The following is a 20880-nucleotide window of genomic DNA, read 5'->3' as shown; positions in this document are numbered from 1 at the left end:
GACCAGGCATGTCAATGGCCATATTCGTCCCACGGACAACAGGTGTCTCCCCGGGTGCCTGACTTAAACAAACCACCTCACCATCAGAATCCTCCTTGTCAATTTCCTCCCCAGCGCCAGCAACACCCATATCCTCATCCTGGTGTACTTCAACAGTGACATCTTCAATTTGACTATCAGGAACTGGACTGCGGGTGCTCCTTCCAGCACTTGCAGGGGGCGTGCAAATGGTGGAAGGTGCAAGCTCTTCCCGTCCAGTGTTGAGAAGGTCAGGCATCGCAACCGACACAATTGGACTCTCCTTGGGGATTTGTGATTTCGAAGAACGCACAGTTCTTTGCTGTGCTTTTGCCAGCTTAAGTCTTTTCTTTTTTCTAGCGAGAGGATGAGTGCTTCCATCCTCATGTGAAGCTGAACCACTAGCCATGAACATAGGCCAGGGCCTCAGCCGTTCCTTGCCACTCCGTGTCGTAAATGGCATATTGGCAAGTTTACGCTTCTCCTCAGACGCTTTTAATTTTGATTTTTGGGTCATTTTTACTGATCTTTTGTGTTTTGGATTTTACATGCTCTGTACTATGACATTGGGCATCGGCCTTGGCAGACGACGTTGATGGCATTTCATCGTCTCGGCCATGACTAGTGGCAGCAGCTTCAGCACGAGGTGGAAGTGGATCTTGATCTTTCCCTATTTTTTTAACCTCCACATTTTTGTTCTCCATATTTTAATGCGCACAACTAAAAGGCACCACAGGTATGCAATGTAGATGGATGGATAGTATACTTTATGTATAACGATGAGTGACTGAAGACACAGAGGTAGGTACAGCAGTGGCCTACCGTACTGCTATATACAGTATAATGGACCTGGTGGACACTGTCAGCAGACTGCGTTTATAGTATAAAGAAAAAAAGACACCACAGGTATACAATGTAGATGGATGGATAGTATACTTTATGTATGACGACGAGTGACTGAAGACACAGAGGTAGGTACAGCAGTGGCCTACCGTACTGCTATATACAGTATAGTGGACCTGGTGGACACTGTCAGCAGACTGCGTTTATAGTATAAAGAAAAAAAGACACCACAGGTATACAATGTAGATGGATGGATAGTATACTTTATGTATGACGACGAGTGACTGAAGACACAGAGGTAGGTACAGCAGTGGCCTACCGTACTGCTATATACAGTATAATGGACCTGGTGGACACTGTCAGCAGACTGCGTTTATAGTATAAAGAAAAAAAGACACCACAGGTATACAATGTAGATGGATGGATAGTATACTTTATGTATGACGACAAGTGACTGAAGACACAGAGGTAGGTACAGCAGTGGCCTACCGTACTGCTATATACAGTATAATGGACCTGGTGGACACTGTCAGCAGACTGCGTTTATAGTATAAAGAAAAAAAGACACCACAGGTATACAATGTAGATGGATGGATAGTATACTTTATGTATGACGACGAGTGACTGAAGACACAGAGGTAGGTACAGCAGTGGCCTACCGTACTGCTATATACAGTATAATGGACCTGGTGGACACTGTCAGCAGACTGCGTTTATAGTATAAAGAAAAAAAGACACCACAGGTATACAATGTAGATGGATGGATAGTATACTTTATGTATGACGACGAGTGACTGAAGACACAGAGGTAGGTACAGCAGTGGCCTACCGTACTGCTATATACAGTATAATGGACCTGGTGGACACTGTCAGCAGACTGCGTTTATAGTATAAAGAAAAAAAGACACCACAGGTATACAATGTAGATGGATGGATAGTATACTTTATGTATGACGACGAGGGACTGAAGACACAGAGGTAGGTACAGCAGTGGCCTACCGTACTGCTATATACCGTATAATGGACCTGGTGGACACTGTCAGCAGACTGCGTTTATAGTATAAAGAAAAAAAGACACCACAGGTATACAATGTAGATGGATGGATAGTATACTTTATGTATGACGACGAGTGACTGAAGACACAGAGGTAGGTACAGCAGTGGCCTACCGTACTGCTATATACAGTATAATGGACCTGGTGGACACTGTCAGCAGACTGCGTTTATAGTATAAAGAAAAAAAGACACCACAGGTATACAATGTAGATGGATGGATAGTATACTTTATGTATGACGACGAGTGACTGAAGACACAGAGGTAGGTACAGCAGTGGCCTACCGTACTGCTATATACAGTATAATGGACCTGGTGGACACTGTCAGCAGACTGCATTTATAGTATAAAGAAAAAAAGACACCACAGGTATACAATGTAGATGGATGGATAGTATACTTTATGTATGACGACGAGTGACTGAAGACACAGAGGTAGGTACAGCAGTGGCCTACCGTACTGCTATATACAGTATAATGGACCTGGTGGACACTGTCAGCAGACTGCGTTTATACTTATAGTATAAAGAAAAAAAGACACCACAGGAGTGTTTTTCAGGCAGACAAACGTATACTGGGGTCACTGTCAGCAAAACTGTGCACTGTACTCCTGCTATAGCTGCTCCCCAGTCTCCCCCACAATTAAGCAGTGTGAGCACTCAGCACAGTCAGATATATCATGCAGCACACTGAGGCTGAGCACAGATATGGTATGGAGCGTTTTTTTCAGGCAGAGAACGGATAAAAAAAAACTAGCAAAACTCTGCACTGTACTCCTCCTAACAGCTGCTCCCCAATCCTCCCCACAATAAGCTAAGCAGTAGCAATCAGATCAACTAACTATAACTATATAAATGGAGAGGACGCCAGCCACGTCCTCTCCCTATCAATCTCAATGCACGTGTGAAAATGGCGGCGACGCGCGGCTGCTTATATAGAATCCGAATCTCGCGAGAATCCGACAGCGGGATGATGACGTTCGGGCGCGCTCGGGTTAGCCGAGCCATACGGGAGAATCCGAGTATGGCTCGAACCCGTGTAAAAAGGGTAAAGTTCGGGGGGGTTCGGTTTCTCGGAAACCTAACCCGCTCATCACTATAAATCATACAAAACCATATCACACAGGTGCTGACTAGTATGTGAGGTTGGTGAAAGATTTACAGGAATTTATCTGGATTTTTACACTGCAAAGTCTTCTTTTCTGCTATGAATAGTGTTTACTTCTCTAAGGGGCCTATTTATCATTAAATATTTGCAGCATATTTTCAGAAAACACCCATTTTCGGGGGATAATCGCAAATATTTAGTATCACCCCCTTGTATGAAGGAGATACAGTGGTGGTCATTCCGAGTTGTTTGCAGCCAGCAACTTTTTGCTGCTGCTGCTGCGATCAACTAGTCCACACCTATGGGGGAGTGTATTTTAGCTTAGCAGGGCTGTGATCGCTTGTGCAGCCTTGCTAAGCTAAAAAAATTCAAACAAAAGTAGACTTGGCCTGGACATACTTACCCTGTGCGACGATCTCAGCGATGCTGGGGCCGGCTTTGACGTCAGACATCCGCCCTCCGTTCTGCTGGACACGCCTACGTTTTCTTCTCTACTCCCTGAAACCGGTCTTCAACGGTCCGGTGACGGCCAGGTACGCCTTCTTTCTGTCAATCTTCTTGCGGTCGGCTCTGCGACTGCTTCCTTCGTAGGACGCGATGTAACCCGGCGACCCCTGTCACCGGGCAGTGTCGTACACGCGCACTGCGGCCACCGCACATGCGCATTCCGGACCCGTTCGCACCGCAGCGACAAACTGCTGCATGCGAACGGGTCGGAATGACCCCCCAGTATTGTAACTGCTGCCGCCCCCTAGTTCCGGCAGCAGAAGCAGCCCCTATAGATTTCTATGGCGGATGCGATGCTGCCAGATTTACTCATTCCAGAGTTTTACCACCGCAGCTAATGCCATCTCAAGGTGGCATTAGTCCATTTTAGCTTATGGCCTACACTTTGCAAAAACCAGTGGGAGAGGGTTCCTACGGAATCCTCTCCGTCAATGGCCGCCGTGCATACCTTGTCAATAGACCGCACACCTGCAGGAGTCCCAGTAGTGAATTGACCACATCGCAGGGACAGGCTCCAATCAGAGCGCCTGTCCCTGCGTGTTCTCTGTTATACATCTGGCCGGTATAACTACTACGTCCTAATATTGCTCCCAGATCACACTGCAAATGCAATTATATAAATGGGCCCCTACCTCTCATACTGTCTAATGTAAATACAGAATTCCACATATTTTTAACTTGTAGTATAGTACAATAAATAAAAATATCTAACATTTTATGTCTATAGTGAATAATTTATTGATTTTTTACTTGTTTTGTAGAGCAGTAATTAAATGCAAATGTTACCTCTTTAAGTAAATACTTTTTTCCAACTTGAGTATAAAAGTGAAATGCCATCAAATGCAAGCACAGACATACAGTTGCAAGAAAAAGTATGTGAACCCTTTGGAATTTCCTGGATTTGTGCATAAATTGGTCATAAAATGTGTTCTGATCTTCATCTAAGTCACAACAATAGACAAACACAGTCTGCTGAAACTAATACCACACAAACAATTGTATGTTCTCATGCTTTTATTGAACACACCATGTAAACATTCAGAGTGCAGGGTGGACAAAGTATGTGAACCCTTAGGCTAATGACTTCTCCAAGAGCTAATTTGAGTCAGGTGTCAGCCAACCTGGAGTCCAATCAATGAGACGAGATTGGAGGTGTTGGTTAAAGCTGCCCTGCCCTATATCACACTCTGGGTTCACATACCTTGTCCACTCTGCACTGTGAATGTTTACATGGTGTGTTCAATAAAAGCATGAGAACATATAATTGTTTGTGTGGTAGTAGTTTCAGCAGACTGTGTTTGTCTATTGTTGTGACTTAGATGAAGATCAGAACACATTTTATGACCAGTTTATGCACAAATCCAGGAAAGTCCAAAGGGTTCACATACGTTTTCTTGAAACTGTATGTGCTAATAACCAATGGCATCGCCAGCTTTTGGCATGAGGGAGAGCATACTGGGAAAAATAGGCTCCCCAGCCCCAAGAGTTTCTCATGCGCTCTTATGAGACACACTATACCAAGTGTGACCCCCATCTGTATAGCCTGTATTGGGGCCCCCTCATCTGTATATCCAATATTGTGCCCCCCTCCCATCTGCACTGTGCTCTCCCTGTCTGTATATCCTGTATTGTGTCCCCCCTCCCCTATCTGCACGGATTATGTGTGATACCCGCGTTTGGGGTATCCCTTCTGCTAGTTAAACCAGTTGCAGATGCACTGTGAGGATTAAAATCCTTTTTACACTGGTTGCTAAGCAACTATGGCAACCAGGAGAGGAATATATATAGCACTAGGGCCCTGGGCTTTCCATCAGGATCCCTGCAGAGCGGGAAGCTGGGAGCGCTCTGATTGGCCGTGTTGTGTGGGGAGAGAAGCAGGAAGGAGAGCTGCAGTGAGCAGAGAGAGAGAGCAGCATGGCAGTAGAACAGGGGGCAGTGTGTCATGTGTGGGTGTGAAGAGCTGTACGCAGAGGTCTGGAGGCGCGCTGCGCTGGGAGAGTCTGGGCATCGAGAGACGGCTGTCATCCTGAAAAGCAGCAGTGAGAAGTGACCGGCAGGAGCTGGCAACAGCAGCAGATAATGCAGGTACTCTACTTCACCCCAGACAGCCCCCACATTTGGGCACCCAGACCAGCAGCTTGCAACATCACAGCCCCTTGGGACAGATCACAGCAGGACTCTATGTACAAGGAGAGGGACATGTGGGATTTATTTGGAGCTGCCTGCCATTGTACCAGAGAGAGCCTTAAGGGATAGGGTTGCGTGAGACCCTCTGCTTCCCCTTACCACTGCAATTGCAAGGAAAACACGAAGTGACACTTATCCCTAGACTGTTTGAGCTGCAGCACAATGTGTGTGCCAGGATTGGGTCATTTGCTCTGTGACCCACTGTATGTGAAATGACTTACTCCACAGCGCCCTCTATTTGAAGCATTGCTATACTGTGATATGACTTGCTCCACAGCGCCCTCTATTTGAAGCATTGCTAGACTGTGAAATGACTTACTCCACAGCGCCCTCTATTTGAAGCATTGCTATACTGGGATATGACTTACTCCACAGAGCCCTCAATTGGAAACTGGTGCTATACATGGCAAGTAGCTGCTCCACGGCACCACCCGTTGGATTACAAATACTGTGCACAGTGCGAACTCATTCTACAGCACCCCCTGTAGGACAGTGATATAGCTGGAACATTTTGTCAGCAGCATAAACTGAACATGTCCAATCTAGCGCCATCTAGTGACCCGTCAGTATAACGCATGCATACTCATGAAACAGCTGTATAAGACGTCTGAGTGTTGAAATTCTGAAATGCTCTTGTGTTAATGTTATGTTATATTTTTAGTATGTGACTAAAAGTATCGTGGCTTATTGAATTGCACTGAACTCTACTAAGAGGTGAATTTAGTCACATGGACCAGTGACTAACCCTGTCTATAATAAATCTTTGTTACTGTATCCCACCGTAGTGGTCCTTTCACCTTTAAAAGGGGGGTGTTGACTATACTGGGGTATCCCCGTCCCTTCTGCCCAGGTCCTACGCAGCCTTCCCACGCAGATTCCGCCTGACGTCGCGACAAGCAAGAACCGAACAACCAGAGAGGCCACAACTGGACAGGCGTGAGACTGCAGGTACGCTTAGCCACCTATCACATATGTATGATATCCTGATGGACCATCAGAATCTCGATAACCCCTCCAGAAGTACCATCCCCTCCCCTAACCCTAAGCCTCCCTTGTGAGTGCCTAACCCTTACCTTCCCTGGTGGTGCCTAACCTTAACCCTCCCCGGTGGTGCCAAACTCTAACCCTCCCTTTCCCGCTGCCTAAACCTAACCCTCCGTGCTTGCTGGCTAACACCAACCTCCTCTTTCCAACTGCCTAACCCTATCCTATCCTCCCCGGTACCTAACCATAACTTTCCTGTTCCTGCACCCTAACCCTAACCCCCCTTCTAATGCCTAAACCCAACCCCCCCCCCCTCCTCCCTGCACGACAGTATGCAAGCGCATCCCGCTATGAAAACAATCAGAATTCCAGGTGTCAAAATCCCGTTGGGATGCCGTCATTTGGGATTCCAACGTCAGTATTCCGACCATCGGCGGCATTTTAACTACATCCCATCTGCACAGTGCTCCCTATCTGTATTTCCAATATTGTGCCCCCCATCTGCACTGTGCCCCCCCTGTCTGTATATCCTGTATTGTGCCCCCCCACCTATTTGATATGCATTTTGTCCTATATCCTCAACCCCAACATAATTCTATTCTCTGTATCCTGTATTGAGTCCTTCCCATCATATGTATATCATGTACTGTGCTGGCCCCTATCTGCATGTTTTGTATTGTCCCCTTTTCTCCACCCCAGTCTCTATGTTTTGTACTGTCTTCTCAACACTAACCCTGCATACACTTACACTTGTTAAATCAGGGCCATCTCAAGGGCCGTTCAAGCAGTGTGGATACATATGATTGCCACCCCATAGGGGGCACATTCATTGGCAGTACCACTAGAGATGAGCGGGTTCGGTTCCTCGGAATCCGAACCCCCCCGAACTTCAGCCTTTTTACACGGGTCCGAGGCAGACTCGGATCTTCCCGCCTTGCTCGGCTAACCCGAGCGCGCCCGAACGTCATCATCCCGCTGTCGGATTCTCGCGAGGCTCGTATTCTATCGCGAGACTCGGATTCTATATAAGGAGCCGCGCGTCGCCGCCATTTTCACACGTGCATTGAGATTGATAGGGAGAGGACGTGGCTGGCGTCCTCTCCGTTAGAATAGATAGAGACACTTGAGTTGATTACTTAGTAATTTTGGGGAGCATTAGGAGTACTCAGAGTGCAGAGTTTTGCTGATAGTTAGTTACTAGTGACTGACCACTTTATTATTTAATATAATCCGTTCTCTGCCTGAAAAAAAACGATACACAGTCACATACCATATCTGTGCTCAGCCTCAGTGTGCTGCATGATAATATCATCTATGTATATCTGACTGTGCTGAGTGCTCACTGCTCACACAGCTGAATTGTGGGGGAGACTGGGGTGCAGTTATAGCAGGAGTACAGTGCACACTTTTGCTGCCAGTGTGACTGACCAGTGACCACCAGTATATTGTCTGCCTGAAAAAGTTAAACACTCCTGTGGTGGTTTTTTTTTTATTCTATAAACGCATTCTGCTGACAGTGTCCAGCAGGTCCGTCATTCATTATATTATATAAATATTTACCTGCAGTAGTGTTATATTTTTTTTGTTCATCTCTATCATCTTTATCATCTCTATATTAGCAGACGCAGTACGGTAGTCCACGGCTGTGGCTACCTCTGTGTCGTCAGTGCTCGTCCATAATTGTATACCTACCTGTGGTGGGGTTTTTTTTTTCTATCTTCTTCATACTAGTAGTTTAGGAGTCTGCTGACAGTGTCCAGCAGGTCCGTCATTATATTATATATACCTGCAGTAGTGATATATATATATTTTATATCATTATAATCTCTATATTAGCAGACGCAGTACGGTAGTCCACGGCTGTGGCTACCTCTGTGTCGTCAGTGCTCGTCCATAATTGTATACCTACCTGTGGTGGGTTTTTTTTTTCTATCTTCTTCATACTAGTAGTTTAGGAGTCTGCTGACAGTGTCCAGCAGGTCCGTCATTATATTATATATACCTGCAGTAGTGATATATATATATTTTTTATATCATTATCATCTCTATCCTAGCAGACGCAGTACGGTAGTCCACGGCTGTGGCTACCTCTGTGTCGTCAGTGCTCGTCCATAATTGTATACCTACCTGTGGTGGGTTTTTTTTTCTATCTTCTTCATACTAGTAGTTTAGGAGTCTGCTGACAGTGTCCAGCAGGTCCGTCATTATATTATATATACCTGCAGTAGTGATATATATATATATTTTTTATATCATTATCATCTCTATACTAGCAGACGCAGTACGGTAGTCCACGGCTGTGGCTACCTCTGTGTCGTCAGTGCTCGTCCATAATTTTATACCTACCAGTGGTGGGGTTTTTTTTTCTATCTTCTTCATACTAGTAGTTTAGGAGTCTGCTGACAGTGTCCAGCAGGTCCGTCATTATATTATATATACCTGCAGTAGTGATATATATATATTTTTTATATCATTATCATCTCTATACTAGCAGACGCAGTACGGTAGTCCACGGCTGTAGCTACCTCTGTGTCGTCAGTGCTCGTCCATAATTGTATACCTACCTGTGGTGGGTTTTTTTTTTCTATCTTCTTCATACTAGTAGTTTAGGAGTCTGCTGACAGTGTCCAGCAGGTCCGTCATTATATTATATATACCTGCAGTAGTGATATATATATATATTTTATATCATTATCATCTCTATACTAGCAGACGCAGTACGGTAGTCCACGGCTGTAGCTACCTCTGTGTCGTCAGTCACTCGTCATCCATAAGTATACTAGTATCCATCCATCTCCATTGTTTACCTGAGGTGCCTTTTAGTTGTGCCTATTAAAATATGGAGAACAAAAATGTTGAGGTTCCAAAAATAGGGAAAGATCAAGATCCACTTCCACCTCGTGCTGAAGCTGCTGCCACTAGTCATGGCCGAGACGATGAAATTCCATCAACGTCGTCTGCCAAGGCCGATGCCCAATGTCATAGTACAGAGCATGTAAAATCCAAAACACAAAATATCAGTAAAAAAAGGACTCAAAAATCTAAAATAAAATCGTCGGAGGAGAAGCGTAAACTTGCCAATATGCCATTTACCACACGGAGTGGCAAGGAACGGCTGAGGCCCTGGCCTATGTTCATGGCTAGTGGTTCAGCTTCACATGAGGATGGAAGCACTCAGCCTCTCGCTAGAAAAATGAAAAGACTTAAGCTGGCAAAAGCACAGCAAAGAACTGTGCGTTCTTCGAAATCACAAATCCACAAGGAGAGTCCAATTGTGTCGGTTGCGATGCCTGACCTTCCCAACACTGGACGTGAAGAGCATGCGCCTTCCACCATTTGTACGCCCCCTGCAAGTGCTGGAAGGAGCACCCGCAGTCCAGTTCCTGATAGTCAGATTGAAGATGTCAGTGTTGAAGTACACCAGGATGAGGAGGATATGGGTGTTGCTGGCGCTGGGGAGGAAATTGACAAGGAGGATTCTGATGGTGAGGTGGTTTGTTTAAGTCAGGCACCCGGGGAGACACCTGTTGTCCGTGGGAGGAATATGGCCATTGACATGCCTGGTGAAAATACCAAAAAAATCAGCTCTTCGGTGTGGAAGTATTTCAACAGAAATGCGGACAACAGGTGTCAAGCCGTGTGTTGCCTTTGTCAAGCTGTAATAAGTAGGGGTAAGGACGTTAACCACCTCGGAACATCCTCCCTTATACGTCACCTGCAGCGCATTCATCATAAGTCAGTGACAAGTTCAAAAACTTTTGGGCGACAGCGGAAGCAGTCCACTGACCAGTCAATCCCTTCCTCTTGTAACCAAGCTCACGCAAACCACCCCACCAACTCCCTCAGTGTCAATTTCCTCCTTCCCCAGGAATGCCAATAGTCCTGCAGGCCATGTCACTGGCAATTCTGACGAGTCCTCTCCTGCCTGGGATTCCTCCGATGCATCCTTGCGTGTAACGCCTACTGCTGCTGGCGCTGCTGTTGTTGCTGCTGGGAGTCGATGGTCATCCCAGAGGGGAAGTCGTAAGACCACTTTTACTACTTCCACCAAGCAATTGACTGTCCAACAGTCCTTTGCGAGGAAGATGAAATATCACAGCAGTCATCCTGCTGCAAAGCGGATAACTGAGGCCTTGGCATCCTGGGCGGTGAGAAACGTGGTTCCGGTATCCATCATTACTGCAGAGCCAACTATAGACTTGATTGAGGTACTGTGTCCCCGGTACCAAATACCATCTAGGTTCCATTTCTCTAGGCAGGCGATACCGAAAATGTACACAGACTCACCAGTGTCCTAAAAAATGCAGTTGTACCCAATGTCCACTTAACCACGGACATGTGGACAAGTGGAGCAGGGCAGACTCAGGACTATATGACTGTGACAGCCCACTGGGTAGATGTATTGACTCCCGCCGCAAGAACAGCAGCGGCGGCACCAGTAGCAGCATCTCGCAAACGCCAACTCTTTCCTAGGCAGGCTACGCTTTGTATCACCGCTTTCCAGAATACGCACACAGCTAAAAACCTCTTACGGCAACTGAGGAAGATCATCGCAGAATGGCTTACCCCAATTGGACTCTCCTGTGGATTTGTGGCATCGGACAACGCCAGCAATATTGTGTGTGCATTAAATATGGGCAAATTCCAGCACGTCCCATGTTTTGCACATACCTTGAATTTGGTGGTGCAGAATTATTTAAAAAACGAGAGGGGCGTGCAAGAGATGCTGTCGGTGGCCAGAAGAATTGCGGGACACTTTCGGCGTACAGGCACCACGTACAGAAGACTGGAGCAACACCAAAAACGCCTGAACCTGCCATGCCATTATCTGAAGCAAGAAGTGGTAACGAGGTGGAATTCAACCCTCTATATGCTTCAGAGGTTGGAGGAGCAGCAAAAGGCCATTCAAGCCTATACAACTGACCACGATATAGGAGGTGGAATGCACCTGTCTCAAGCGCAGTGGAGAATGATTTCAACGTTGTGCAAGGTTCTGCAACCTTTTGAACTTGCCACACGTGAAGTCAGTTCAGACACTGCCAGCCTGAGTCAGGTCATTCCCCTTTTGCAGAAGAAGCTGGAGACATTGAAGGAGGAGCTAACACTGAGCGATTCCGCTGGCATGTGGGACTTGTGGATTGAGCCCTTAATTCGCTTAACAAGGATTCACGGGTGGTCAATCTGTTGAAATCAGAGCACTACATTTTGACCACCGTGCTCGATCCTAGATTTAAAACCTACGTTGTATCTCTCTTTCCGGCAGACACAAGTCTGCAGGGGTTCAAAGAACTGCTGGTGAGAAAATTGTCAAGTCAAGCGGAACGCGACCTGTCAACATCTCCTCCTTCACATTCTCCCGCAACTGGGGGTGCGAGGAAAAGGCTCAGAATTCCGAGCCCACACGCTGGCGGTGATGCAGGGCAGTCTGGAGCGACTGCTGATGCTGACATCTGGTCCGGACTGAAGGACCTGACAACGATTACGGACATGTCGTCTACTGGCACTTCATATGATTCTCTCTCCATTGAAAGAATGGTGGAGGATTATATGAGTGACCGCATCCAAGTAGGCACGTCAGACAGTCCGTACGTATACTGGCAGGAAAAAGAGGCAATTTGGAGGCCCTTGCACAAACTGGCTTTATTCTACCTAAGTTGCCCTCCCACAAGTGTGTACTCCGAAAGAGTGTTTAGTGCCACCGCTCACCTTGTCAGCAATCGGCGTACGAGGTTACTTCCAGAAAATGTGGAGAAGATGATGTTCATTAAAATTAATTATAATCAATTCCTCCATGGAGACATTCACCAGCAGCAATTGCCTCCACAAAGTACACAGGGAGCTGTGATGGTGGATTCCAGTGGGGACGAATTGATAATCTGTGAGGAGGGGGATGTACACGGTGATGAATTGGAGGATGATGATGAGGTGGACATCTTGCCTCTGTAGAGCCAGTTTGTGCAAGGAGAGATTAATTGCTTCTTTTTTGGTGGGGGTCCAAACCAACCCGTCATTTCAGTCACAGTCGTGTGGCAGACCCTGTCACTGAAATGATGGGTTGTTTAAAGTGTGCATGTCCTGTTTATACAACATAAGGGTGGGTGGGAGGGCCCAAGGACAATTCCATCTTGCACCTCTTTTTTCTTTCATTTTTCTTTGCGTCATGTGCTGTTTGGGGAGTGTTTTTTGGAAGGGCCATCCTGCGTGACACTGCAGTGCCACTCCTAGATGGGCCAGGTGTTTGTGTCGGCCACTAGGGTCGCTTATCTTAGTCACACAGCTACCTCATTGCGCCTCTTTTTTTTCTTCTTTGCGTCATGTGCTGTTTGGGGAGTATTTTTTGGAAGGGCCATCCTGCGTGACACTGCAGTGCCACTCCTAGATGGGCCAGGTGTTTGTGTCGGCCACTAGGGTCGCTGAGCTTAGTCACACAGCTACCTCATTGCACCTCTTTTTTTCTTTGCGTCATGTGCTGTTTGGGGAGTGTTTTTTGGAAGGGCCATCCTGCGTGACACTGCAGTGCCACTCCTAGATGGGCCAGGTGTTTGTGTCGGCCACTTGGGTCGCTGAGCTTAGTCATCCAGCGACCTTGGTGCAAATTTTAGGACTAAAAATAATATTGTGAGGTGTGAGGTGTTCAGAATAGACTGAAAATGAGTGGAAATTATGGTTATTGAGGTTAATAATACTTTGGGATCAAAATGACCCCCAAATTCTATGATTTAAGCTGTTTTTTAGGGTTTTTTGAAAAAAACACCCGAATCCAAAACACACCCGAATCCGACAAAAAAAATTCGGTGAGGTTTTGCCAAAAAGCGATCGAACCCAAAACACGGCCACGGAACCGAACCCAAAACCAAAACACAAAACCCGAAAAATTTCCGGTGCACATCTCTAAGTACCACATCCCCAGTGTCAAATATGTTATAGGGGAACTCTGCACTGCCACTGTTTACCGCAGTACCCGGAGGGCACTAGGACCCAATGTGTCTCTCTACGTAGATGTGGCTTTAACCTGTGCTTTCGGCACATGCTTGGCACCCTGCCGCATCTTTTCCCCGATGATAGGTATATACGGATGTGCACCGGTCCACTGTGTGGAAGAGGTTACAGTGACCCCATCCATACTATATCACCACTGCTGTGTGCAAATATTATATATGCCACTACTGACTAAATGGACAGAACAGTAAGTTCACTGGCGCACTACAACACCCAGCATAACCCTAATGCTCCTGGCTGCTACTGGGATATTTCTCACAACCTATACCTGCTGATAATCCATTATTAATCCGCAGTGTGAACTAACCTCCACTTGCACACCACTACAGACCTAGCAGACTGCATTCTGATTGATTCGCATAGGCTGTGGCTGAAGGCAAGTAAAGGGGGGGGAAGGGGGTAGCAATGTTTCATAGATATAGCTATATACTGCTGTGCGTTTGTGCCGCTGCTCTGTCTCTTAGTAACCAGTCTGCTGCAGTCTCTGGCCAATATTGGTGAAAACAATATTGTGAGCTGCACGGTGGTCAAAATTTATTGGAGTCTGGAAATCAGTGGAAGTCAATGTTATTGAGGTTAATAATACCAAATATTGTGATTTTAGCTTTTTTGTAAATTGTTGAGAAAAAAGTAAATCCAAATCCAAAGCTGGACAACGGATCAGAGCAAAATCCAGCAAAAATTGTGCAGCGCACATCTGTATTTCTTATACTTGTGGGAGACAATGAGCACATTGTACTGCCACAGTGTAAATTTCAGCTAATGATTACAAAGGGTATAATACACTTTACATTTTTAGCATTTGTTTTTCATATATAGGGGGAGAGGTATCAAATCTTGGAGAGAGATAAAGTGGAGATACTTCTAACTATCATTTTACACGCTGTTTTAGAAAAAAATTCAAGTTGGAAGCTGGGTGGTTGCTATGAGCAAATTGTCCTTTATCTCTTTTTAAGATTTGACAACTCTCCCCCTTAGTGGAAAGGTTTTACAAGATTTATTTTTATTTGACTCAAGCACGTAATACTTTGTGAATCACTGCTTGCAGATCGCTGCAAAAATCTTACCAAAAATATATTGGAAAAAAATATATCAAAATCTGCAGCAACAAACATAAATAAACTAGTTGATATGCCTGGTTTCAACCGGGTAAAGGTTTGCAGGGTGGAACATTTTACCTCTTTTTACCCCCTTAGTAGCCGGATTTGGAAAAATCCCTGCTTAGTGGATGGCTGCAAATAACTGTCACAGTTTCCAGACCACCCAGCAGGTTTCATGTTCCAGGTCACTCAGCAGGTGCATAGGGAGAGTTCACCAACTGTCACATTTTCCAGAGCACAGTGGTGATGTTGATGCATTATAAATGGCAGGTGGATGTTTTGCCAAATACCCCAAAATGAAACAACCAATTACAATGCCAATATAATTCTGCAAATCTATGGACCAAGAGCTCTAATTTGGTATATGATGCCCTGCTTAGACAACGGCATCATAGTCACTTATAACAGTTGTCCTTTTGCTAATGATATATAGATAAATATGTTTTGGACTGAATACGGTTTCAAAGCACTGTACCTATGCCTCTCATATCCATATATGTAAGTGTAATATCATGTAAAGGAATATATAGATAAAAGTATAGTGATTTGCAAAGTATATGAAGAAATGAATCACTGGATCAGTATCAACCCTCTCCATAGTTAACCAATTATAATTTTGGGCCATTGAGCCCTTTGGTAATAAATTGTTCTCCACCTACAAAATAATGAATGGATCAGATCTAATTTTATTCTAATGGAAGGTCCTGATGATTTATGGGGACTGTACTATCTAAAAGTTGAATAGCTGCATACATCTATTGTCTAGTTTATGAGTGATTTATAATATGATTCATTACGAATCACTAACTACACGCCTACTTTCAGCTAGTTGACAATTCTTATGTTCTGTTACTTTTTAGTCATTATCCCTTAAACTTTAGTACAACTCCTCTTTTTCTGTCCAGCAACCCTACAGTTTAATCTCCTTGGAGCCTAGTACATTCTGATCTCACTTTTACTATTGGGGTTACTTATACTGTGGCGCTACTGTCATTCTTATTATATGATTGGTGTCAAGTAGCTCGAACCAAGTGCTAGCAGGATGGAAATAAGCTTCGTTCCACAACTTGCACACTCCTAAACAAAAAGCAAGAGTCCATCCACAAAACTAACTTCTGCATCAATTGTCGTTATAACAGTAATATTCAGGCAGAGGCGGAACTACCAGTGTTACAGCAGGTGCACTGCCCTGGGTACTATGGGGCCCACCACTGTTATGAACCACAGGTAGTGGTTCATTCCTGTTTTTCGTTTATGTATTTTATGTTATAGTTCTCTTGCAGGCCAGGATTTCGCTTTGCTCTGGTTAAGAAGATTCTTGTTTGCTGCCGGTGGTGAGTCTGTGTAATTGCAGCCTGTTTCCATGTGTTTGGCCTCACCTGTCTGTTAATTGCATCTTGTCAGTTTGGAGTCGTGCAACAGGGCAGCTGCACGACATAATTAATTAGGGCTCTGCCTGTCCTCTGGTCCTGAGAGCCTGTGTCGGCTACATTGGGGGTTCCTGTCCGTTTGCCAGTATTTGTACCGGTTCCGTGAGTAGCGGCTTTGCCGTGCCCGTCGGCCAAGGCCGCTGTATTCTTTAGTTTCTAGTTACTGGTGTTTTTGCAGAGGGTTCTGCATATGCTGTCACCGCCGGTACACAACAGTATTGTGTCGGCGTGTGGACAGCATTTCCTTTGTTGTTGTTTATCCTGGCGGCTGTGCCGCACATACTTTCTTTAAGTTCTGTAGAGCCCCTAACTCTGTATTTCTGTCTTTAGTTAGAGGTTCCCTTGTCATCACCCCGTCTCGGATCACGCCTTGTCTCACATTAAGACCTGGGGGCATCGGAGTTGGGCAGACCTAATCCGCCCTTCAAACGTGGCTGCCGTGGGCCCAAGAAACCATAGTCACGCAGGCGTGGGCTGACAACGAGGGTGAGACAATGGAGTCAGGTTTCCGTAGGGGTTGCTGCTGAGCTCCGTATCTATTGCAGCTTTACGTTCCTGTACTTGGGGCTCATCCGCCCAGTTCCAGGAGTACCAAGTACAGTGAACGTAACATTATCACCGGCCATACAACAAAAAAGAAACAAAGCTAAATAGTAGTTTTTTCTTTTTTGGCCCAGTCCAGAATCCAGTCCTGTCTAGAGTCCAGTGTACAGAACCCAGTCCAGTCCTGTCTAGAGTCCAGTGTGCAGAACCCAGTCCAGTGTGCAGAACCCAGTCCAGTCTTGTCTTGTCAAGTTCAGAATCCAGTCTAGAATCCAGTCTAGAATCTTGTCTAGTTTGAAATCCTCCTATGCCTACTATGCAAGCCCTGCAGGCGTCTCTCTCAGCCCTGAACTCTGCTTTCAGTGCTTTGAAACCTGAGCGGCTGGAAGTTTTGCAGCAATCCTTAAAGCAACTGCAAAACCTTCTGACCAAAATTTTGCTTATTTTGCCAGAAGTTGTTGAGAGTTCATCCTCTAAAGAGACTCTTGTTCACAATATGGTGACAAGAGAATCCTCAGGTTTAATTGAAGAGAAAAGGTTTAAAAGTTTTCCGCGGCCCAGGCTCTCAGAAGAGGAGCGTCTGCGTCGCAGAAACTCAAACTTATGCCTATATTGTGGGGGTTTAGGCCACTATCTGCAGACCTGTGAGTTGCGCAAGCCAAAGTGTGGCAACAAGTCCTACCCTCTGGCCAAGTTGAGTCAGGATTTTAGACCTACTCCTGTCTCCACTGTGGCAGAGGTACTTGTCACAAAACCCACACTAAAAAAACACTCTGTCCTATAATTGGGGTCCTTGGGCTAGGGAGCCCCATTATAGATTCAGGAACCAAAGGAGAATGTTTCTCTCCTCTCTTGACTAACCTGTTGAATCAGAGTTGCAAACCCCGGTAGTGGAATCCCAGAGTCCTGGAGCGGTGCCCGATGCCTGGGGTCCTGGAGCGGTGCCCGATGCCCGGGGTCCTGGAGCGGTGCCCGATGCTCAGAGTCCTGTAGCGGTGCCCAATGCCCAGAGTCCTGTAGCAGTGCCCGATGCCCAGAGTCCTGTAGCGGTGCCCGATGCCCAGAGTCCTGGAGCGGTGCCCGATGCCCAGGGTCATAGAGGGACATCGAATATAATAGTTCTAGAAGGGAACTCGAGAAGCAAAACCCCAGAAGGTATCTTTGAAGTAATATCCCCAAGTGGGGTCTCGAGAGACACAGCCCCAGAGAAGGGTCTAGAGGTCGCTTCCCCAGGAAAGGACTCAAGAGGCATAGCGTTAGTGGAGGTTCTGAAGGTTATAGCTTCAGTAAAAGTCCCGGAGGTCATAATCCCGGGAGAAGTTTTGATAATTATCGACTTAGAGAGGGAGGCTGACGGCCCGGTCCCAGAGAGGGAGGCTGACGGCCCGGTCCCAGAGAGGGAGGCTGACGGCCCGGTCCCAGAGAGGGAGGCTGACGGCCCGGTCCCAGAGAGGGAGGCTGACGGCCCGGTCCCAGAGAGGGAGGCTGACGGGCCGGTCCCAGAGAGGGAGGCCGACGGGCCGGTCCCAGTAGAAGAATCCGAGGCCACTGCCCCAGCGGGGTTCCCGAAGGCCACTGCCCCAGCGGGGTTCCCGAAGGCACTGCCCCAGCGGGGTTCCTGAAGGCCACTGCCCCAGCGGGGTTCCCGAAGGCCACTGCCCCAGGTGGGGTTCAGAAAGTCTCAGCCCCGAGTAGGGTCAGTAGTGACCAGGTCCTAGCAATGCACTCTAGTCAGTCAGATGGGAAAGAAGCAGATCCTGACTCTGTTGATATCTCAACATCTATAATCTTTGATGGGGACTTAGTCCAATTTCTGGCGCTTTACAAACACTATTACATCATTATGTTGTCTAGACCATTTCTGGGCATCACTTCAGAGAACCTTGTGCTCTATCTGATATATTCCTTTAGAGGGGAGCCTTTTGAGTGGGCATCCAATTTAATGAAAACTGAAGATCCCATTCTTCAGGATCCCCCAGCATTCAGTGATGCAGTTATTAAGAGATATGGTTCCAAAGAAATTGGTTCAGGTTCCTCTAGGTCACCCATCTTATCTGCTGAGAGTCCACCGTATACTGTAAACTCGGCACAAAAGTCTCAGCCCGTTGTTTTGACTGCAGGATGTGCTTTTCTGTCTTCTTCTAGTAGTAGTACTTTGCCTGAAAGTTCAGTTCCCAAGGTTAAGAAACCAATCTCTGATTTGAACCCAGCCTTGCTGGAAGGTACCATCAGTTCAGACAATGTTTGGGGAATTACCTTGGTCAGACCTCAAGAACTTTGTAAAAAAATAGAAGAAGAAGAAAAAGAAATAATTATTGACTCTTGCCTTGTGTAGAAAAAAAAAAAAAAAAATATTTTTCTTTTTCCTGTCTTGTGTCCGGTGGCCACCGTCAAGGGGGGTGGGGGGGTGGGGGGGCACTGTTACAGCCACAGCTTGTTTCTGTTTCTTGTCTTTGTCTGTTTGTCCAGTGTCAGGTTTATTGATGTATACCTTGTTTTGGAAAACCTGAATTTTGGGGTCCGTTGACCCCTCCTCAAGTGGGGGGTACTGTTATGAGCCACGGCTGTGGCTCATTCCTGTTTTGCATTTTGGTTATGTATTTTATGTTATACTTCTGTTTCTGTTCCCAGTGGGTGTCATGGGGTGTTCGGAGCCCACCCTTAAGGAGAGGGTACTGTTATGAACCACATGTAGTGGTTCATTCCTGTTTTCCGTTTATGTATTTTATGTTATAGTTCTCTTGCAGGCCAGGATTTCCCTTTGCTCTGGTTTAGAAGATTCTTGTTTGCTGCCGGTGGTGAGTCTGTGTAATTGCAGCCTGTTTCCATGTGTTTGGCCTCACCTGTCTGTTAATTGCATCTTGTCAGTTTGGAGTCGTGCAACAGGGCAGCTGCACGACATAATTAATTAGGGCTTTGTTATATTCTGGCTCAGTGCAATACACAGACGCCGGTGATAGTTCTGAGCTAGTTCCTGTCCAGTTCCTGAGCTCCTGTCTAGCAGTTTCTGTCTAGCTGCTTCCAGCCTTGATCCAGTGTCTGATCCAGTGTCTGATCCAGTGTCTGATCCAGCTTCTTGCCTTGAAGCGTTCCTGTCCTGAAGTCCAGTGGCTTTGTCTATTCCTGATCCTGATTCAGTATCCTGTTCCTTGGTGTCCACTGCTCAGTCGTTGGAACTCTGCCTGTCCTCTGGTCCTGAGAGCCTGTGTCGGCTACATTGGGGGTTCCTGTCCGTTTGCCAGTATTTGTACCGGTTCCATGAGTAGCGGCTTTGCCGTGCCCGTCGGCCAAGGCTGCTGTATTATTTAGTTTCTAGTTACTGGTGTTTTTGCAGAGGGTTCTGCATATGCTGTCACCGCCGGTACACAACAGTATTGTGTCGGCGTGTGGACAGCATTTTCCTTTGTTGTTGTTTATCCTGGCGGCTGTGCCGCACATACTTTATTTAAGTTCTGTAGAGCCCCTAACTCTGTATTTCTGTCTTTAGTTAGAGGTTCCCCTTGTCATCATCACCCCGTCTCGGTTCACGCCTTGTCTCACATTAAGACCTGGGGGCATCAGAGTTGGGCAGACCTAATCCGCCCTTCAAACGTGGCTGCCGTGGGCCCAAGAAACCATAGTCACGCAGGCGTGGGCTGACAACGAGGGTGAGACAATGGAGTCAGGTTTCCGTAGGAGTTGCTGCTGAGCTCCGTATCTATTGCAGCTTTACGTTCCTGTACTTGGGGCTCATCCGCCTAGTTCCAGGAGTACCAAGTACAGTGAACGTAACATTCACTGCCCAGACCAGCAGTTTCTCCCTGGCCCACTGTCTGACAATTTTGATTGTTAGATGACTGACCCAGCGCTAGGAGCAGGGAGAGCTCTACCACCGAGAAACCTGCCTCTTACCTTAGGAAGGTGGGGCTGACCTTGAGTATGTGCTGAATGGTAAGCGAGTCCTGCTGTCTATCAGCATTGATGATCACTGCCAACTGACATGTACTTCCTCTACTTCACAAATAGCTTGTACCCCTCCTCACCGTGCATTACTGTGTGCTTGTACCCCTGTCACCCACTGTCTTGCCATCACCTACTGCCTCTCTGTCTTCCACTGCGTCTCTATGTCA

This window comes from Pseudophryne corroboree, chromosome 4 (genome assembly GCF_028390025.1).
Source record: "Pseudophryne corroboree isolate aPseCor3 chromosome 4, aPseCor3.hap2, whole genome shotgun sequence".
NCBI classification, from domain to species: domain Eukaryota; kingdom Metazoa; phylum Chordata; class Amphibia; order Anura; family Myobatrachidae; genus Pseudophryne; species Pseudophryne corroboree.
This window is presented reverse-complemented; position numbering follows the sequence as displayed.